General features: G+C 38.6%; 1 protein-coding gene across 2 annotated transcripts in view; it reads right to left on the bottom strand.

Annotated features, from left to right (window-relative positions):
* Sh (Potassium voltage-gated channel protein Shaker) overlaps positions 1-12,225 on the bottom strand; it is a 513,106-nt gene that overhangs the window by 280,451 nt on the left and 220,430 nt on the right. The window lies entirely within an intron of this gene.

Genomic DNA, 12,225 nt, shown 5'->3' with positions numbered 1-12,225 from the left:
AAACGCTCAATCTGTGTAGTCTATTGCCGCAATCACACGCTGAATGTGGGAGCTGAATGTGGCTTGAATGTGGAAGTCATCGGCTCGATGCCTGAATTTTGCGCGTGATGCGCTAAATTCAGAAACGATTCTCAGCGACCATCGGATAATGTCGCATTTGTCTAAACTATTCGGATAAATTTGATATATTTGGATGAAAATAACTCGTAATAATGAAATTTCAGCTGTTGAGCACTGACTGTTGACAACCACATTCAGCTGCCAAATTCAGCGTGTGATTGCGGCATACATTTCGGTTCGTGATATGAGCCAACGTGTCTTAATTCTCCCTAAAAAGAGACTTAAATCCAAAGTATCTGAAAATGTTTAATGTCTTACTCAGCTCTGAAAAAAAGAAATTGGTCCTGTGAACTGAACATTCGGTATTCCATATCATCCTAAATATTCGGTTTGTCAAACTGAACTTTCAGTTCATACGACCGAAAGTTCGGCATGTATGACCAAACTTAGTTCGTCAGTTCACTTAACCGCACAAGTTCGGTTACACGAACCGAAAGTTCAGTTTGACAAACCGACAATTTAGTTTGACGAACCGAATTAGTTTGGATGATACACTGGGGAAAAAAAACACATTGGATCTAGAGTCCAGACTCTTAAAAACATCGACAAGAAAAAGTACTCTTGATTCAATCAGAATCTAGCTTAAATCAAGAACCAAGCCTCTTAATTTAAGCGGATTTCGTTTTGATTCAAGCAAAAATCCGATTGAATCAAGAGTATTTTTTCTTGTCAATGTTTTCAAGAGTCTGGACTCTAGATCCAATGTTTTTTCCAGTGTATAAAACACTATATTTCGGCACATACAATCGAACATTTTTTCCGGTGAGAAATAATTATTTTCCCGCACGAAATTTGGCAACATTCGAATGTTTCTTACTGCGTTTTTCCTCACCAGGGTGGGAACGCGCACCGATGGGATAAAATTAGACACATTTTCGGGGCATTATCGGCAACGTCGATACCCCCCTCCCCGCCTATTCGAAGTGAAGAGCCCTGCAATTATCCAGCACATGCTGCTGATAAATTCTCGTCTGCAATTCCTTTTTTGAGTCTCCTTCGTCGGGATCGTTTAACACAAACCGTTGAAAAATGTTTCCCTCCGCGCTCCCTCGCGTCCAACGTCACGTGTACGTGGGTGTCAATTATATGGTTTACCACTCCTAGATTCAATCTCGGCTCCGCAATGAAGATACTTTTGATTAATGATTTTTTAATGCGTTGGACGCGCAAGCGACGGTATAGGAGTTTGATTGCTAAATCTCACACATTTTCGAAGAAACAGAATATTCGCTCGGACGCCATGCTTCAGCTGAAGACAACATTAGAAAAAAACACAATGGATCTAGAGTCCAGACTCTTATAAACGTCGACAAGAAAAAATACTCTTGATTCAATCAGATTTAAGCTTAAATCAAGAACCAAGTCTCTTAATTTGAGCGGATTTCCTTTTGATTTAAGCTTAAATCTGATTGAATCAAGAGTCCTTTTTCTTGTCAATGTTTTCAAGAGTCTGGACTCTACATCCAATGCGTTTTTTTTTCCAGTGAATATATCAATGACTAAACTTGCGAAACCACATATTTCCATTGCGGTGTTTCGAAATTTCCACATCTATCCTTTTTTTTCGAAGGAAAACCAACGTAATAGCTCGATATAAAATTGTTGTTGATATTTGAAAAAACTCAGACTCGCTTGTTCTTTTTTGCTTCGAACTTTTAAATAGCAAAGAATCGACTGAATATATCGATGGTTAAAATGCAAAACACCGTATCTCAATTAGGTGTTTCAAAATTTCTGCTCATATTTTACTTTTAGAGGGAAACAAGCTTAAAATATATAGGTATATTCTGCTGGTAGAAGAGAAAAATAAATGAAAAAATGCCATTAACTAGTTTTTCAGAGAAAAAATAAAGTATGACAGGAAGTCCGCAACGTCGCAAACGCAGGTACAAGGTATCCTATCATGACCATCTTTTATTCGCTCTAATAACTTCAGTTCTGATCGGACCCATTCCCGCACAGTATATGGAACAATTTTTGGGCAGATCATCTAATGGACAAATCGAACTTCATTTTGCAATTTGGAACTACAACTTCTGGCTCAGTGTAGAAACAACGTTTGTGCCATCAGTTTCCCTATGCCCCGAAGTGTTTTTATAGATTAGCCAAAATTTGCAGTTTCCAAAATTGCAAAATTAAGTGCAATTATTGATCGTATTGAAGTAATTGCTGAACAGCCCCGCTATATACGGCCGCAAAGAAACTAAGAGAAAAAGCGTGTCAGATGGAGGTTGGAACAGTAACATTTTCAACGATAACAGAAAAAAATGAGGTAATCAAACAAGAACAAAAAAAGCTTGAAGTAACGACGTGTGATAGGTTGTAATCTCAGGGCCAAGGTTGAGGTCAAAAGTTTCTTCCAAGCACAGCCTTCACCTCAAAGAAGTTTTTCCATGATACTAACCGTATCATAATTAGTGACTTCAACATAAACAGTAGCACTAAACAACAACGCAGAATAATCGGGTGTATGATGCTGGAAACACTAACGTGAGCGGTAGCGATGAATTTTTCATGCGCAAATATTCCTACTTATTAGTTTAAAAACTTTCCCGGAAAACAGCCATCACTGGAAAAAAAAAACACATTGTATCTAGAGTCCAGACTCTTAAAAACATCAACAAGAAAAAGTACTCTTGATTCAGTTAAAATCTAGCTTATATCAAGAACCAAGCCTCTTAATTTAAGCGGATTTCGTTTTGATTCAAGTAAAAATCCGATTGAATCAAGAGTATTTTTTCTTGTAAATGTTTTCAAGAGTCTGGACTCTAGATCCAATGTGTTTTGTTTTTCCAGTGTTCATCTCTTAGGGTTGAATGTTCAACGGTCAATTGTCGATTGACAGGAATTTATCGAATAGTTCGACAAATTCCTATCCTAGTAATGTTTCTATCGATCAAAATCATTCGATATGATTCAAAAGTCCAGGCATTTCAACCATTAGGCAACTACAAATGGGTCAGTTGCGCTGGTCACAAAATCGTGTTTTGATGCTTGATTCTTGTAGATTAGTTAAAAATATTAAGATCTATCCAAACCACAACTTTCTACGTTCAATATCAACCGAGATATCGCCTTTTGAAAAGTCGGGTTTTTGACGTCATCCACCGCGGCAGTGACACCCTTGGTTTCTTCCACCTTGCTTTCATCCGAGTTTCACGATGAGTAACCAGAGTAAATGTGCGTCACACAGACTAATAAAAGCAATGTAGAAGAAACCATGGGTGTCACTGCGCGGTGGATGACGTCAAAAACCCAACTTTTCAGAGGGCAATATCTCGGTTTATATTGAACGTAGAAAGTTGCGGTTTGGCCGGATCGTATTATTTTTGTCTAATCTACAAGAATCAATCATCAAAACACGATTCTGCGACCAGATCAAACGGACCCATTGGGAAAGATCCAAACTTTTAGATCAACCATAAAAATTATTCCCATGAATTAATGAACATTTGGACTAAATTTTGCAATTAGGAACTACAATTCTTGGCTCATCTGTACAGAAACCTAATGTGCATAGGGAAGCTAATCGTACATGCGCTATTTCTAAAATGCCTATAGGTAATGTTGTCCACTTAGGACAGAGCTTCACACGCTGAACAAGCGAGGACTCATTCGCTCTAAGATAGAGAAAACATTGAGGATTACATGCTAGTTATGTCTATTTGATAGACAAAAGAATCGGACGTATTGAGGCGCGTTTGGTTGTGATATTACGTGCTTCGTTCCAATAAATCGCCAACTTGAGCCAAAATAAGTGCTGCCATTTTGCACACAAATCGTAAAGATTTGTGAAATGATGAGTTATAAGAGTCTGACTTATCTCTCGCATAGAATCATGCATGAGAGTGACGCCTATCGCGTAACGCCTAACGCGTAACTCATAACGCTTAACGCCTAACGCGTAACACATGACGCCTGAGGATCGTCACCCTGGTAAAAATTGGCAGTATAATCTGTGTTCCAAAATACTATAGACCTACAGCCTACAGCCGGCTGTAAGATTTCCAATAGCTTCTATAGCCGGCTACTCAATTTCTTATAGCCTTTTATAGCCGATGGCGACTAAGCAACAGCCAGGCGATAAAGTGTATGCTAAACGTTACTAATTACGGATGCTAGGATTAAGTGAGATTTTGGACTACTGCTCTCTTTTTGGGCCGTAGTATCTTGATGTTTTTTGTGAGGAAAGCTCCGTACTTTTGATGGATGCCTGCCATTCCGAATATATTAGAGCGCCTTCAGTTTCGTATAATACTGTGCAATACCTCTGGTGTGAAATAGTTGCTTCAAGCGCCGTGGCACGCTGCGGCACGGCAGGCGGGCAGCTAGCGCGAAACGCGCTTTGGCGCCTACAAACCTAACAGGGATACTTCACGCGTTGCGCAATGCGTGAAGTATCCCTGTTAGGTTTGTAGGCGCCAGTGCGTCGCCGCTCCGCTTTGTGTTAGGCTCTAATATTTAATCCGGCGGAATCAGCGTTATTCAACTCATGATTTTGAAATGTTTGCACATCCTGTATGGATTGTTCTCATTTTAATTGATGAAAAAAAATATGTATATTAAAGGAAAATATAATGTGTGTTTTGTAAATATTAAGGTGGTTCCGTATCAAACTTAATGATTTCTAAAGCACACGAATTTCTACACAATTTCTTATAGCCTATTATAATCGATGGCGAAAAAGCAACAGCCAGGCGATAAAGTGTAAAGCCCGGCGATAGGAACTATAGCCCGGCTACATAATTTTTTTTCGCTTCGTATAGCCCGGCCGTATGATTTTCTCCGCATTCTACATCCAGCTATATGATTTTCTATAACCTTCTCTATAGCCGGCTATAAGAATTCCTATGGTTTTTTAAAATGCAGCTCTTATCGTCAATTTTTACCAGGGCAAGAATAAAGGTAAACTATGCAGCTTTAGACATGAATTAAATTGAATCAAGTGTTCTCTGTCGATAGGCGGAGTAGGTCTGGTGTCCATTATTGCTCTGATTCTTATCTCTTTGGTCAGTTACATGCTCATTTTTTTTTTTAAATTTTTCAATATTTACACTTATTTCCGGATAAAAATGGACCTATAATATGTTCGAAACGTCGATGATAGTCTTTTTACCATATTAAAGACTTAACAGAGCCATTTTTGTAAATGAAGAAGTATCCTGCTTTGCTGAGGAAGAACGCCGTATGAACCGTCATGCGTTGCCAAATTTCCTTTGATAAAGCACGAATTTCCGGCTAAACTTATTGGGATTTTGTAGATAATTTTTCAGATAATTTTGCTCGCAATTTCAAAAAAAGTTCTTGAAAATTTCAAGGAAAAATATTCATAAATTTCCTCAATAATAAGCATTTCATCAAAAGAAATTTGGAAACTCTCGAATGTTCTTACGGAGTTTTTCCTCAGCACGGCAGTATCGATGAGGGCCGTTTTAGGGCAAACCTTAAATTTCCTCAATTCCACGATTCTCTGCTGATTGAGGGTCTAAATGTATTTTACAGAATTCATCATACGTGTAATTTGGTAATTTTTTGTCACTTTTTAGATCTAATACCTACCGGCCTAAGCTAGAGTCTGAAGTCCGATATTAGCAAAAATGCTAGTTTAAGATCGAATACCACAAAATCCGCCATATTTGCTTAATATATGGCTCTCAGACTCATTTTTAGGTCAGTACTGGACCAAAAAAGAGACTAAAAATGACCAAATTATGATACAGTCCGTGAATAATGTAGACCTTCAATGAGGAGTGGTTCCAAAAACGGCCCTAATCGATAAGTGTCCTTTGCTTTCTTGCACAATATCATTAAATCGGGCTACAATATCGCATTTTTTTCTCATCCGTCTGACACTGACAGAACAATATTATTACTTGGATTGCATTTTGCAAAGAGGGACCAGGTGCATTGCAATGTTACTAAAATTGTGCATCCTTTTTGTCTCGGAAGAAAAACCTGATTATCCATTAACAGTTTTTATTTTACTCGCTGAAAACAAAATTTAAGACAAAAATAATCATGTAAATTTTATATTTTTTCATGCACTGGAAAAAATCACATTGGATCTAGAGGAGAATCACATTGGATCTAGAGGAGAATCACTTGGACTCGTCACGTAACGTTTCACTCCATACCACTCATTACTGCACATACAATACTTTTAATTAGCTGGGGCCACGAATTCGAATCATTCCGGGCCCCAATGTAGCGCCTTCAACATCGTGTAAATACTTCCAACGCTACATCATTACACACACGTTCCGACATGCTAATTGCCTATACTGCGCCTGCAAGAGCAGGTGTATTGTACACGTACTCAGTGTTTGGAGGTGTACTGTCCTGCTGTGCTAAAGAAAAACGAGCCGTAGGCACCGTATAAAATTAACCGTAACCAAAACTGTAAGCAAATGAACCTTATGAATGTTGCCAAATTTCCGTAAATAAAGCATTCATTTTTTGGGAAATTTATGCACTGGAAAAAAAAAAAAACACATTGGATCTAGAGTCCAGACTCTTAAAAACATCGACAAGAAAAAATACTCTTGATTCAATCGGATTTTTGCTTAAATCAAGAACCATGCCTCTTCATTTCAGCGGATTTCCTTTTGATTTAAGCTTAAATCTGATTGACTCAAGAGTATTTTTTCTTGTCAATGTTTTCAAGAGTCTAAACTCTAGATACAATGTGTTTTCTTTCCAGTGTGGTTTCAGTTATTTTATTGCAAAGGATGAAGTTGCACAATCTAAGCACCATTGCAATGCTTCTGGTTCCTTTTTGCAAAATGCAATCCACTTAGAAGGATGCCATAATTCAGATTCTCGTGCGCGACAGGCCAATCCAATCGTGCACTTTAATCCTTGCCGAGAAGGCAACAGCGTATCTCGTCTCGCGTTTATGACCTGCTCCGATCCGATCTGCAACCCTCCTGACCCCCTGACCCCGTGCGGCGAAGGGGTGCGGGGGACGGGGCAAAACTTGGCTGAAAAATAGAGTTCCAGTCTCTGCGCGCTCCCTGCCGACGATCACCGCGCCGCTTCATGCTTCCGTCCTGTTCCTGTGGCGTGTCGATAATTTTTCTCAAACAGCGCACGGCACTGGTGCATCGACTCCACTCCCAACTCTGAGGTAGAGTCTCTTTATACTCAGAGTTAAGACAACACCCCCTCGTGGAGTCACAAACGGGAACAAAGATTACACAAATTGAAAGTCCTTCGTAATCTTTGATCGGCTCATTCTCAAATTCCTTTCTCCGTTCCTTCTCTCATTCCGTTTGTTCCTCACTGGAAAAAAAAACACATTGGATCTAGAGTCTAGACTCTAGAGAACATTGAAAAGAAAGAATACTCTTGATTTAATCAGATTTAAGCTAAAATCAAAAGGAAATCCGCTGAAATTAAGAGGCTGGGTTCTTGATTTAAGCTTAAATCCGATCGAATCAAGGGTATTTTTTCTTGTCGATGTTTTTAAGAGTCTGGACTCTAGATCCAATTTGTTATTTTTCCAGTGCTTGTCGAACCAGTAATTCCTCGGTCCATTCCAGATTATAAATTGTAATTGGTGAAAATATAACCATTATTCCCGTTCAAGACACTGTGGAGGCCAAAAATACGGGAACCAATCAGAAATGGATCCACATTGTCTTAACTCTCAGTAGAAAGGGACTCTACTCAGAGGGGCGTGTTTGTAGTTTCCTTAAATACTCCTTTCCCTAAGAAGCCTTATATCGAGGGCTAAGGAGCAATATCGCCGACATGACAATTTTGACGAAAATGAGTTAGGGATTTCTAAGCGTTGAATTCTACGGTATTGAATGTGCAAGCTGATGTTTTTAGTTTTTCCAATTCCGCATGGGAGCGCTGTGTAGACACTGTAATGTTTTAAAAAATGCAAATCTAACCAGCAAATTACAAAAATGGTCGTCTACCTGACAATTTTAACGACAATGAGTAAGCGACTTCGCTGAATTCCACAGTATTGAATATGCAAGCTGAAGTTTTTAGTTTTTCCAATTTCACATGGGAGCGCTGTGCAGACACTGTAATGTTTTGAAACATGCAAAGCTGACCAGAAAATTACGAAAATGGCGAAGTTACTTCTTTTCCCTGGAGAATCGCTAGTTTGCAAATAGGCGGCAGTGTTCCTTAGTCATTGATATGGCGTTCATTGTGATAAAAGGAAGCTCAAGTAGAAACAGTATACAATGTTTTGCAAACCTTTAATTGAATTTAGCAGTATAACTTTGAACATAGATTCTTGCAAAGGGTTACAATGACAAAGCACCACAAAAATACAAAAAAAAAATGGATTTTGATATTCAGCTTGAAATACGCTATCGCATTCCGAATCTACTGATCAGCGCCAGTGTTCATTTATGTAAATGGACCAAAAAAGAAGGTACACAGGCAGCTCAAAACGGAAATAGTAGAAAGAAAACAAGGAAACCGTGGAAACAAGGCTAAAATACATAAACGACACTATTATCAACCGCTAAAAAAGTGTACAAAAATAAAAAATAAATTGAAATTAAAAGAAAGCAGCACGGCGTTACACGATGTGATGTTGGTGTTCGGTCTTCCATTAACAACACCATGTAACGGCGTGCTGGTTTCTTTGAATTTTAATTTCTTTTATATATTTGTACTTTTTTAGCGGTCGATAATAGTGTTGTGAGACACCTAAACGTCCCGTGTATTTTTATACATTTTTAGCCATGTTTCCTTGCTTCCTTTTTATGTAAATGTAGGAACTCTCAAAATGTGGCAACATTGCTATTTTCCTCTTTCAGCTGTAAGTGTTCCACCTCATTCCATACGAAATGATGCTCTTCCGCACGATCCTCAAAATCCGGTCGATCATCCCATAAATAAACAAACACGGATTCCTGGAATAAAATGGAGGAGTCGAGCAGAAGGGAACTAACAATTTCTTTCATTGCATTTGCTTTCAACCGACCTATTGTATCTTTGTGTGATGGTACAGCGGTTCAAGTAAACTAAATCTTCCTCCGCTTAACCGCACTTGAAAAAGTCAATAAACTAAACTTTTTTATCTTGAGTAAAAGAGAACCGCGCCTAGCGATTCTTTCCCTATCTTCTTCGGAAAAACACGGAACTACAAATTGAACGTATTTCTGCCAAACGGAACTATTTACATCAAGACATGAGCCCCGAGACTCACAAGAATGTATGCATAGCAGGGCTTAAGTCATAATGCACATAGTTCCATTTGCCAGATGTACGTTCAATTGTTGGGTTGAAATATAAATCGAACGCACTTTCATGTATTCAATAAAAGCTACAGACACTGAAAATCGCTGGTAAAATTACATTGTCTTCTGACACTAAATATTCGGGGCTAATGCACACTTCACCATTCATAAGACTTGATACGGTTCTACAAAGAAAAAAATAAAAACTATTTAAGTCTGTGTGCTCTAATTGGACTAAATTTTGCAAAAGAGAACAACTACTCGTATTTCTGACTATCCAGTGAAGCACCCAACTGCAAAGGGAAACTATAATGGTGCATACGTTCTTCCTAAAATTAGAAAAAAAAAATAGTTCCGTATTGCGAAATTAAGTCAATTATGTGCATTGACGCTTAAAAAAAACTACGCACACCTACGTTTAAAAAGGTGCAATAAAACACACTATTTTTTTACCACAGTTTCTTTCAATTGAGTTAATTTTAATTCTTTTTCGCATAAGTAACCCAATTTGAATTCAAACGGAATTATTCGATACATTTCTGCTGAACGCTGCTGGAGGTAAACAAATGCTCAAACTGGGGTTGATGCTGCTACTACTATACTATTAGCCATGAAAAAAATGAAATGAGACTAAAGGAACGTGTTCAGTGGATTAAAACGAGACTTTTTTTGTTAATGAAATTTCATTTTCCATCTGTGGGCTGGACTGCATGTCGAGAACACGCTCCTGCGAAGCAACCGTTTAACCGTTGGTTACACGCGCTGGTGCACTTCCTGCAATTGCACTAATTTTTGCAATGGACCACTAGACAAGGTACGAATTTCAGCATTCTGATACATGTTTCTTAACCAAAATTTTACGTAGAACACGATGCGCACATTGAAAATTACCGAAATCAACTCCTTACGAAGATATTTAATGATTCTTGATGCGTGAATTCAAACCACCCGCTCATGAAAACTCAATGCTCTACGTGATTCACATCGCGCGCTGAACGTTATCATGACAGTATCTGCGATTTAAAAATCTAGCAACCTGAATTTTGACGCTTTAGCTCACCTATAGAAAATTGCTTATAGTTTGAAAAACACATGGTGGGAGATGAACAGTGCTCGATTGAGAAGCTTGCTGAAACCGTTGTAGTGCGCGATTTGACTCACGTAGAGCTTTGAGTTTCTTGTGAGCGGGCAGTTCAAATTCCTCGTAACCAATGTGAAATAAAAACGTTGATATCTTTGTTAGGAGTTAGTTTCAGTAATGTTCGATGCGCTAATCGTGTTTTACGTGAAATTCTGGTTAAGAAACGTGTATCAGATTGTTTAAATTCGCACCTTGTCTAGTGGTCCATTGGGAACTAGAATTTCCGGCTCATCCGTAAAAACACTTAAGTTCATATGGAAACTGATAGTAAATACGTTGTCTTTAAAGTGAGCTAGAAATTTTAGTTCCTAATTGCAACATGCAATCCATTTGATCTAATGGTGTAAACAAACGATCAAACGTACAAAGAGAGTACGGTCATTTTTATACCAGTTTTTCATTGGTCTCCAAAAAAGGCTGAAGTGTTTTTTTTTATTTTGGTTGGATTACGACTGGTTGGATCAGATATTGGAGAGACTGCTGCATCGCGGTCGCTCTCAAACCGAATATAGACAAGTGCCAACTGGACGTATTTCTTTCAAACGGAACTATGTGCGATGAGACATGAGCCCTGAGATCTATAAAAATATATGCATAATAGGGCTCATGCCTCAATGCCCTTAGTTCTGTTTGACAGAAATACTTAGGTTATGACACATCTAGGAGCGTTCGTTTACTTACAGCCGTAAAGGCATCATGATAGCCTTGAGGTGATTCGATGGACGCCATATTTTGTTTCAGAACGACATGCGGTATATCGCATCAATTGGTTCCATTATTTCAGCTAATCGTCATTTTTATAGAAGTTAAAGATCGCAATTCTGTTGTAAGATGACTAAAAAGTTCACTTACCAATTTAGACAAACAAATTCAACGTCATTAAGGCGTGGTTTTTTTAGAGGAAAAATATCGCATTCGATTCAAATATCAAAACTGCACTCGATTGCGATATTTTTCCTCTAAAATAACCACGCCTTAATGACGTTGAATTTGTTTGTCAAAATTAGTATATGAATTCTTAAGTCTCCTGATATCAGAATTGCGATCTCAAAATTCGATAAAAATTATGAATAGCTGAAAAAATGGAATCAATCGATGCGATATACCGTATGTCGTCCTGACACAAAATATGGCGTCCATCGAATCACACAGAAAAAAAAATAGATGGTGCTGACGACAGAGCCTTCTGTTCACAGCGCTCGTGCAGTTTCTTTGTTACGCTTACAGAATTTTTCTGTTGTGAGAACAGAACTTCGGTCGTGCTTGGGAACAGAATACTTCGTCCTCATAACGGAAGCTTCTGTGACTTTTACAAAAGAAGTGCAGAAGCCCTGTGAACAGAAATATTTTTTCAGTCCACCTTAAACTCGGAGACCAATCAAAAAGCGGCACACAAGTTTCCTGTAGATAGGTAAATTTCCTGTAAAAAAATAGGAATGGCCGTACTCTGTCTACACGGAGAAAAAAACTTCGTGCATGAGACCCGAAGTTGAGGTCACATGAATCTCTGAAGTTTTCTGATTACACATCCGAAAACTTGAGGTCGAGCTGCCGAAGTTCGGGTCAGACATCGAGGCACTTCGGTATGTACCGAAGTACTTTAGATGTGTGATCCGAGCCCTTCGGCATATATCGAAGTACTTCAGATGTCTGAACCGAACTTCGGCGGCTCGACCTCCAGTTTTCGGATACGTGATCCGAAAACTTCAGAGATCCATACGACCTCAACTTCGGGTCTCACGCACGAAGTTTTTT

Source organism: Bemisia tabaci, chromosome 10, assembly GCF_918797505.1.
Source record: "Bemisia tabaci chromosome 10, PGI_BMITA_v3".
NCBI classification, from domain to species: domain Eukaryota; kingdom Metazoa; phylum Arthropoda; class Insecta; order Hemiptera; family Aleyrodidae; genus Bemisia; species Bemisia tabaci.
This window is presented reverse-complemented; position numbering and strand designations above follow the sequence as displayed.